Source organism: Protopterus annectens, chromosome 10.part0 (assembly GCF_019279795.1).
Source record: "Protopterus annectens isolate FY-2018-M chromosome 10.part0, PAN1.0, whole genome shotgun sequence".
In the NCBI taxonomy this organism is placed as follows: domain Eukaryota; kingdom Metazoa; phylum Chordata; order Ceratodontiformes; family Protopteridae; genus Protopterus; species Protopterus annectens.
Window position 1 is genome coordinate 259,869,686 of NC_056744.1, and position 11,304 is coordinate 259,880,989.

The following is an 11,304-nucleotide window of genomic DNA, read 5'->3' on the forward strand; positions in this document are numbered from 1 at the left end:
AAAGCCTACCTGACAGCTCCTCCTGTGATGTGCTTGCTGTCTCATTAGGTGTTGTGCCCATATCCAGTACATGCTGTTCTTCACTCTTCTGGGAGTTGTCTGGATCTCTGATATTGGCCTGGCACTGTTCATTGGGGGTCAGTGGTGCTTCCTAGCAGGCCGTCTCCTGGCAGCCATTTGGTCACAGACCACTGCAGCTGCTTGCCTCCATGCAGTTGTTATCATATCAGTGGCCCTGTCATGTACCTGTTTATATGCTCTGATGTGGCTGCCCATGCCATTGAGATCTTTTACAATCTGCTGCCATATTTGCATTATGCATGCCTTATCTCCCTGCCCCTTTCCAGAAGAAAAGCACCATGTTGCTGAAACTCGTCGACAATAATTTGATTTTATGCATTGGTGAAGGGCCGTCTATGTGGATTGACATGCCTGAGTGGCATACTTATAGGTGTAATAAAACACAACAGAAGTATAATACACATAAGTATCATGGGTCTACTTCACATGATTGAAAGTTCAAAATACTGAAATTCATTTCACTGAGTCCACAGTCCCGAATGTTCAAAATACTGAAAACTCAGATGACTGAATTTCACAATACTGAAAGCTGACAATGCTGAATTGCAAAATACAAAGTGACAGTGTGTACAGTACTATAAGGTAAATAAAGGGTATATGCCTTTTCTCCACTGTAGTGAGCTCCCGGAGTTAGTATTTATAGTTTGTGGGATGTGGGGGGTGCAGCCCCCTACACTGGGGGTTTCTGGGGTGTAGTCCCCCACCTAATTTGTTTTATATCATCAAGTGTCTGTTAATAAGTAAGTAGTTTTTAATTTTGGAAAAAGTTAGTCGATGTAAATGTGCATTTTTTTCTTTTAGTTTTCATTTGGTGAGATGAATTGTTGGTGATATTTGTTTAGTTTATTTGGTATTGTGAACCTAGGTTTTGTGAATGTTAATGTTATTTGTGATGAAATGTTTGTTATTCATGGATCTGTACATTTTTTGTTATGTTCAGCAATTCACAGGTGAAGGGAAATATACGTCATGTCTATGGCTTAACATTTTGTATTTTGCAATTCAGCATTGTAAGCTTTCAGTATTTTGAAATTCAGTCAAATGAGTTTTCAGTATTTTGAACATTTGGGATTGTGAACTCGGTGAAATGAATTAGTATTTTGAGCTTTCAGTCACTTGAAGTGGCCCTAAGTATCACATAACTACAAAGTAACTGCATCCAGATAAAACAGAAAAGGCAGCCAGTCAGTATTACCCACTGGAGAAACATACAACACTGTACAGATGTGAAATACGAACAGCAAGCAGGATGCAAAACAAGGAGAGTAACAAGAGCGACATATTCTTGTTTGTGCCACAACAGGGACTCACCTCTGTCCCCCCCAACAAAAGAACAGTCCATTCTTGTTAGTGCCATAACAGTAACTCATCTTTGCTCCCCCACAACAAAAGAACAGGCAAATGATCAATTTTGCTAGCAAAACATGTTTGAAATGCTAAAAGTGCCATCAAAGGATGGATGCAAGCCATCCAGATTCCATAATAGAATCTTCCCACATGTTATCAGACTGTTGAATAACTGTTGAATAACAAATCCATAGCCTAAAGCACTACAGGAGGTTGTTTAAATAAACTCTCTGTATAGCTCACTTCATATTTCTGTCTGCACTAGGAAAACTGTGAACTGTAAGTTTATGGTATATATTGGTGGTGGGTAAGTTTACGTGTGCCTCTCTTATTTATTATAGTACTGTTTTTTACATACCCTTATATTTCTACTGAGCCTGTTCCTGCTGTTATATTTGTTGTGTTTCTGATGTAAATAGAGCTTTCAAATTTGTTGTACTTTATTTACTTTTTTGTATCTAATTGTTTATTTATTTTTTTTATTTTTATTCAATTTAATTTATTTGTTATTAATTTAATCTATCTCCTTCTATGAGCCTGGTTCAAGCCTAAGTATGGAAATTTCCTGCAGTGATACATACTTTTTCCTCCGTGTTGATCTGTATGACAATAAAGTTTACTTTGACTTTGACAAAGGACCTGTCCCTTAAACATTTGTATATATTTATCACACACTATTCCATTTTCATGTATTTTCAATCACGTGTACCTCTGAAATGGCTTGACAAACATGCCCTGCCATCAGAACACTACTAACTAATGCATACAGATAAAAGTTTTTGCTTCACATTATTCTTAAATACATTCCAGCAGGTCCACTTCAGATGATCAATGTACCAAAACTTCGAACATTATATGGTCAAGGACCATATTATCGAAGTTTTTAATCTTCAAACATTCTGAATGGAGATTGCCATACAACGCTGAACGGGATATTTAGCATTTTTCCTCATGTTGTGTAATTTCGGAGATGGTATGTTTAATTAGCAGTGGTGTGGGGGGTGCAGGGAGCTTGCCCTCCAGCAAAAATGTAAAAGGATTTTTTTTTTTTTTGTTTTTAGTTTTTTTTATTTTAAGCTCGAAGTTTCACAACTTTGATCATATGGTGATTGGCCAAAAGTTCAAAGTTTTGGAACTTCGATCATCTGAAAGGGATCCATCCCAGCATATGCAGCACGTAGGTGACAAAACTGAGGCATACCTGCTGAAGTTCAGTATTCCTCTCTACATAAATATCCCAAAGAAAAAGTGTTTTTGCAGTCTCCCAAACATATACAACTCTTCTCACCATCAGTTTGGCTAGCTAAAAGGTTGCCTTTTTATATGGTGTAGATTATCAAAGGATTGTATCTGTTTTTGTCTACTTTTCATAGATGCTATTTATAGCATAAGCAGCTGAACTGCATGCTAATCAACCAATCAAACATGGTGAAGCTCTTCAACAAGCTATAAATCATCCATATAGACTCTATGCTAGCTTTCCTTGTGGATTTCAAATCTTTTGGAATAAAGACACAGAATGTCTACACAGACAAAATGATAGGGGCTGCTGCTGTTTTAATCCATTTGTATGTGCTACAGGCTGAAGCCAATGCTGCCCCTGCTGTTGGCAATAGGCCAAGGTCAAAAAGGAGAACAGTTTTCAAGCCACATTTATTACAACGTACATAACATGGGCATTGTAGAGTGCTACAGGGTGGACAGGGACACAAAACAGAAATTTTGTTACCGCTGCTGCCCTCAAATCAGAGCCAGAGCCAACAGAAAGGAACCCATCTGATTGGAAACTAAGGAATGGCTAGCCCTTAGAATCAGGTACCTTTCAGAGACAACAGGGGACATGCTGGAGGTGTCACAGGCATTAGCATCCAGGATCCTCCATCAGTTCCTGAATGCTATGCTCCAACATGCCAGTGAGTACATATATTTTTCCTGTAGTTTTGAGGAGAGGGCAAGAAATATGCAACAGTTCTACCTGATACTGCACTACCCTGAATTTCTGGGTGCCATATATTGTACTCATGTAGAAGTTAAGGCACCATCTGGGGAACAGAGTAGGCTGTATATTAACAGAAAGGGTTACCACTCTATCAACTCCCAAACTGTGTGTAATGCAAAGGGAATCATCATGAACACGTGTGCTGGCAACCCTGTCAGTTACCATGACTCACATATCTGGCACACCTCTCAACTGTACCAGATGTTTGCAAAGGAGGATATCCTACAGGGTCATTTACTGGGGGATGCAGGCTATGCAGTGGAACTGTGGCTGATGACACCCATAAAAAATGCACACACACCCATGGGAGAATGCCATAATGAGGTGCACACCCAAACCAGAAATGTCATAGAGCATGTGTCTGGGCTGCTGAAGTCATGGTTCCAGTGTCTAGATACATCTGGGGGAGCCCTGCAGTACAATCCATGGACATGTACAGAAGTCTTCACACCATATGCCATGCTACACAACATAATCCTGAGGAAACAGCTGCAGCAGGATCAACAAGGGGAAGGGGCACACATCCAACCACCAATGCCAAGGTCACCACAGCCACAGGCAGATGAGGAGTCAAAGGGTGAACCACCAGGTGCTATTGGGTGTAGGCAGACATAGGTGTGCTCAGTATGCCCTTGTATTGAGTAAGAGACAACATATAGCATACTCATTCACCACCTAGGGACCTAAATCCTTCCTGCTACTCACATACATATAGTAATATTGATACCAGGCAACTCACACAGCCTTAAATCCCCATGTATTAGCTGTGTACTGCTTGCATCAGACAGAGTCAGCCTTGAACTAACACTGTGGCAACTGCTGCATTTACAAGGTAAGTTCTGAACCTGGAGTGCATTGTTTAATAATATTATGGCATGTCCTTGTATTTCATCACTTGGTACAGCAAGCAAGTAAAAGATGGGAGATTTATACAGAAATTACCTTAACGTGTGATAGCAGAGACTTATTTGACTTTTATGTGTCCATTGTTGAGTAGCAGGCCTCAGGCATCAAAGATTCTCACAGTCATACCTTTTAAATGTAGTAAGTCACTGCATGCCCTCAGTTTACTACAGTACAGTACATTTGTACTGGAAAATCATCACAGAGAGAAGATAGAAAGTAATGAGACACATTTCAGTTTCAGACTTCACAGCCCTCACAAGACCAAATGACAGGCAGGATGTAAAACAAGGAGAATAACAAAGGCAAAATATTCTTGTTTGTGCCATAACAGTAACTCATCCTTACTCACCCCATAACAGTAACTCATCCTTACTCACCCCATAACAGTAACTCAGCTTTGTTTCCCCTCCCAAAAGAGCATGCTCTCCAACCTGCACTTCAGTTGTTGGCAACTGCGTATCATATTATTCCCAGTTATTATCCTCACACATTTTAAGGCCAATGATATAGAATGGCTTACACACTGAGTGTTTCAAGAGTACTTGTCAGATAACTAATGAATGACCAAGAAACACAGAAAGGTAAGACAGAGCTGTATATTTGCAAGCAATAATCATAACAAGTTGTGTGGTCACTAAGTGCACTACGTCCGAATATAATAAAGTTAATTAATGTACAAATAAGTCCGGATATAATAAAGTTTATTAATGTACAAATAACAGTTTATGGTTTGATATCAGTGTACATTTTGTTGTCATTGGTTGTGTGAAGAATGACTTCAGTTCTTTGTTGCAAAGCTGTTTGTGTGGGAAAGATGAACAAGGAATCCATCCTGTTTTCTGAAGGTGCATTAGAGTGACAGTTAAAATCCAGTCCTATGTAGAAATATCTCATGTATACTAACATTTTCTATTCTGTATGTCATATATTGCTTTCCCTCATTTCAACTATTTCTCCCTTTTTTTTTTTTTTTTTTGGCCACTGTTTGCATGATGCACCACTTAGTGCAAACACAGCAACTAGAAGAAAAAGAATGTCAGCTTTGGCTGTGCTTATCTCATTTGCATGAAGCACAGCAGTGTGCAAACCAGACAAGTGGACCCCCCAGAAAGTAGACCGCCAAAAACAGAAACTGGGTACATTCAATTAATGTTAAAAATTGAAAGCTATGGTTCTTTCCAACCACCCTCCTGCACATTCCTGTATTGCGTTCCATTTTTTCTTCCTCCTGCATGCTCCCCATTTCGCCACTGTCCCATCTTCCTCATGTCTTTTCTTTAATGCATTATTGTGCAATGCACACCAATGCACAGCAACTGTAATATGAAACGTACTTAAAAGTCTTACATTCAGTTGCATTTGAACCCATTACCATCTAGGTCCAAAAATAAATGTATCACTGCATTAACATGTGCCATAATAGTCAGTTAAGTAGCAGGTGCATTCTAGAGATTCAATACTAACTGTCAGTCTTTGGCCTCCCCATTTTACCACTGTCCTATCTTCCCCATTTCCTTTCTTTAATGCATTGTCGCATGACAGTGTGCATCCTGCACCAACGCACAGCAATGGTAAAGCAAAAGTAGCTAAACATATTAGATACAGGTATATCTAAATCCAGCACCAACTGGCCCCAAAAAGGAATATATCACTGTATTAACTGCATTAACACCTGCTGCCACAGAGTCAGTTAAGTTGCAGATGTATTCCTGTAATACTTTAGCAGTGCTGCCACTGGAATAGTTACATGACATTCTCTTATTTTACTAATCATTCTTATGGTCTCCCTTTTACCCTATGCATAATACTGCCCAAACAATATAAGTACAGCCAAACCTTCCATCCATTACTCCATTGCCTGTCATTGTACTAAGCATTGCATTGAACAAACAATGGCCAACAAATAATAAAATATTAATAGAAAAACTGACAGAAAAATCACAAATTGCACACAAATGACGAGGTTATATGTTAATGAAACAGAATGTGTGAATTGTGCACAGCTTACTTGCATTTCCAACCATGACAGACATGCATGTAATACTTTGTAAGTCTAACCTGACACACCCACCTGATGTAAGCATTCACAGTTGTCATCCATTAAACACAAACAGTGAGGGAGTTCCTGCAATATATTTACATCTGCTATGCGTAGCAAAGAATTTGTGATTCAGCAAATTCTAATGAGTTCAGACCTCATTTGCATCTCCATCATGCTGACAGCTCTGAAGATACACCAGATGGCAACCATGTAGCTAGGGAAACTGAAGAGAAGCAGAATTGTTTATGTGTTGAACACAGAAGATAGGATATTACTTTAGGATATATCTGCACAGAGTAGTATTGATTTTAGATGATATGCCTGCATTTCATTAGCTACCTATTGCATATGCTGACATGTAACTGTTAGAAAAATATGTATTTGAACATATATAAAGTGCTAGTTAAAAAGCAAATAGTATATAATGCATTTTATTCTATTAATAATACATGTAATTGCTTGAAGCTTTGGAACTGCAGTGTATTTGAACTCTGACCCTGGCAGTAGCCAGCTCAGCAAGCTTATGTTTTTCACTAATGATTATCTGCTGGGTCAGGAAATTAAATGTATGAAGCATTGAAAATCTTCTTCTCCTTCCTCTGGGACAATTGGCCTTGTAAATGTTTCCAAGATAAGACACAGCTGTTGAAAGAATGTTGCAAGAAGAACAAAGAAGTGTATTACAAGACTGAACCAACTATTGTATTCGAGCAGGCCTGAAACCTTAAAGGATTAACATTTACAGAAAGACATTATAACTGACCAGGTGCTTTGCAAGGCTGTATTATTCCCAAGGGAAAGCTTTTTTAAAAAATATAACATCAACAATCTTTATGAATAGAATACTGTTAGTAAAAGTGATGTAGATGCCCTGTGACTAACCATGTCAGTAAGGTGGGCAAAACCTGAATGTAAACACTATAAAATATTCTGTACTTCCTGCATCATGTCAGACAAAATTCTGTACTTGTACGTTTTTTGCCTCCTGGTGTACACTAGTAAACTTTTGCATCTGAGCCTCCTGTGTTGTTATCTTTGTTTTTATTTAACAGTAACTATGAACAGTTTGTTTAGAGTTTTTTTTAATATTTATTTTGATTATCACACACTTACACTTTTGTCTGTCTGCATTACTTACAAGTGTATTGTTCTTCTGGGGGTGGGGAAGCAAAGCTGCATTTCTGTTATGGCACAAGAAAGGATTATGTTGCTATTGTTACTCTCCTTTTGTTGCATCCAGCCTGTATCTAATGCTGTCAAATGTTAAGGGCAGTTCTGTACAAGTCTCACACCTTTTACTGTATAGTCTGTCCATGTAGACTCCTTTCCGTGGCTGTATGCCAAAAGTTTTGGAATTCACAGGGAAAGCCTACATGGAGTCTACATGGTTGTTTTATAGCTTGTTGAATAGCTCCACCATGTTGTATAGGTTGATTACGATGCAATTCATATGTTTATGTTGTAATTTGCATGCCACTGTGTGCACCTTGTTTGCACGGGGGAGAGTGCCTCCACACAGTGCTTACTGAATTTAAAAGTTTTCACGTCCACTTGCACATCACAGTGGAAAATGACCTTGTAAGCTTTAATGAATCACACATCCAGTGGTCTGGAGATGACTTGCAGAGGGTCAAGAAAGGGATGTGCTTAACGATGTGTGTACATATCTCTGAGATGATGACATCCTCCAGTGTTCTGCAGAAAGGATGTTATGGGGACAGAGTGGAAAATGGGATATTGGATTCATTGTGCTATGCTAAAGGTTTTTCTGAGTGGGAGTCAAATGAAAAGAGATTCAAAGGATCATATACCATCACCAGCTACACACACAGAAGTTGAATGATGTCATATTTTAACATTAAGCCTGTGTAGGTATACAAATTGGACTTAACATTATCACAGTGCAATTTATAGAGGATGACAGTATCATTGTATTCTGAGAAGATGTTGGGAAGAGTGTGTGACACCAATGTGGAGTCACGTCTCAGTGTAAAATTGTCTCTGTACTTATATTTGAATGAACACACACACACACACACACACACACACACACACACACACACACACACACACACACACACACACACACACACACACACACACACACACACACACACACACATTATTTTTGGTTGTGAGATTAGAACCACAAACTATTTAGCTATACAAGCTAGATAACACAGTAGTTAATGCTTGTGCCAACACACACATCTACATGTAACATTGTCAGACTGCACTTTTGAGCGGATCACATCATCGCTGTATGTTGAGAAGAAATGGAGAGAAATGACTGACATAGCTGTGATCTCACATGCCTTTTACAGTTGTCTCCTAACTGATAGTTGAAGGAACATGAACATGACAAGTTGACTTCTGTAAGATTACAACCATTACCTATGCAGTTACACAAACTAAGAACACAGTAATTAATGCTAGCACCATGGCACAACTCTGATACTCATATTGACAAAGAGCATTTTATAGCAGATGACATCATCAGTGAGAAGAGGATGTTTTTAAGAGTGTCTCACATTTTGCTCTAAAAGGGTCTCCAGAATAAGTGCTAACTGAAAAAACATACATGTTGACTGTAGTGAGAATTGAAGCCCTACCTACCTACCTAATTACACAAACTAAAGAACACAGTACTTAATGCTAAAGTCTCAAGTCTGACTTACATATTGTCAGAGAACATTTTATAGCAGATCACATCATCAGTGTCTGCTGAGAAGAGAATGTTGGGAGGGTTGTAGGAAAATGGTGTGTAGTCATGTAACACTGTAAAATGTGCTCAATGAGACTTGAGTGACGACATTGGCTCATGTTCTTCTGACTATGCACACACACACAGTTACGCATACAAGTTAATTGTTGTGTTATTCAAATGCCTACCTAACTAGTTAGTCTAGCTGCAGAACACGGTACTTAACATTTGAGCCCTCACAGAAGTCTGATATTAGCATTGTCATAGTGGTCATTATAGAGGATGATATCATAATGTTGCAGGTAACACATAATGTTGCAGGTAACTTGTTTTTTGTGATTGCACTGTGCAAAAATACTTTAAAAGCCATCTTATTAACCTAGGTGAAATAAGCTGTCATGAATGCTTGTTGCAGAGCTGAGACATACATGTACCTGTTTCACTCACTTTGGAAATAGCAGCAATGTAAGAGTCGATGTATGTCTGTTAATATTCAGATGAATTGGTGTCCACAGTACTAGATTTTTCAGACATTATCAATGTGTTTTGATCAGTGATGACCAATGGCTAGTGTCAGCATAAACATATAACAAATGTAACAATGCAGTTGTGCTCTTAATTTCTGTAGTGCAGTTGACATTGGACCTGTTACTGAGATATCACTTGCAAGTATTGCTGCAGGGCACACATGAGTCTAAGTATGTCTTTAGTAAATAACAAGTCCCTTCCCTTCTGATGTTTATGAATTCCTTTTGATGAGAAGGATGATAACTGGCCAATAAACATAGCAATACATGCCAAATACCTGTTTACATAGAGCATCCCCAAGAAACTAATTTGTGTGAATGATGGTAAAGTGTTAGTGCATGCAAGATTCCCATTCCATGAATACAACCTGAACTTGAGAAATAAGAATTTATGTTATGTGAGAAATAACTGACTGATGCTATGCTGTTCATATTGTAGTTTATATTGGAAATGCTTTGTCATAACTTTTATGACATGAAGAACTATTGCTGTTGCGTTCCTCATTTGCATGGAGTTAAGAGACAAGCAAACACGGTTAGTAATATTTGTATTGGTTCACCTTTTTTAACAAAACATGCTAAGCTGAGATGTATGGCCATCAGCACTCTAGACAGTACTGAGTGTAAAATATATACCTACTGCCCTGCTTTCTCTGTGGCACCAGGTGAAACAGCAATAAACTCCTGATCATAGCACAGATAAGAGAGGGTTCAAATCTAGATCATTCATTTTTTTTTTTACAGATGGTGTCAGGATGGCATTATCCCACTAAATGTGATCATTACTTACTACAAATGTGACAAATAATGACTACAGTAAATGATGTGTCTTATACAATTTTTATCATTAATGCCTACCTCTGTACCTACTTTGGATAGGGGTTTCTTGTAGTTTTTAATAACTGGTTTGTCAGTATAACCTTTTTACTTTTTGATTTATGAGTTAGTTGGAATACTTTGCAGATACCTTAATGGCAATGGACATCAGCTGGGTTTGAAGACCCTGTGTTTTTAGAGTATAGCCAAACAGTCCACTTATGCTATATTAACGAGGTCATAAGAAGTCTGAAATGTGTATGTCCACAGCTAGTGGCATTTGACTTTGTTGGCCTGAATCTGCCCATAAAGACTTAAAAAGGAAAAAGGAAAAAGTCATGGACATTCAGAAGCCATATAGCTGAAACACTTGATGTCCTTAAGGGTTCATTTGCATATATCCCATGGGCGTCTATTACAGGAGGTTTAAGATATCATACAGTGAAAACTCTTGCTTGGCTAGGTTTTTCTTTTAGTTTTTAACTAATTGGTTTGTCTCTGTGACCTTTTTACTTTTTCATTTAATAGTTTGGATAATTTGTAGACACCTTAATGGTTATGGACATCAACTGGGTTTAAAGATCATGGGCAGGATTCACAAAGCCTCCGTGTAAGAGTTATAACTCATACACGGAGGCTGCAGTTAAAAGGAGTGATGTCAGCATGCTCTGCATATTCATGAGAGCATCACACTTAAGGCCAACACAGTCCGTGTAAGACAGTAGGGGGCGTGTCCGTAGGCCGAGCCCTGTAAGCGGACATGCCCCCAGAAGAGGAAAAATACCCAAAGTAAACACCAACGACAGAGTCCACGGAAATGTGAATAAACAGAACACAACACATGCCCCCACAGACTATGAACAGAAACCATATAAATAAACAC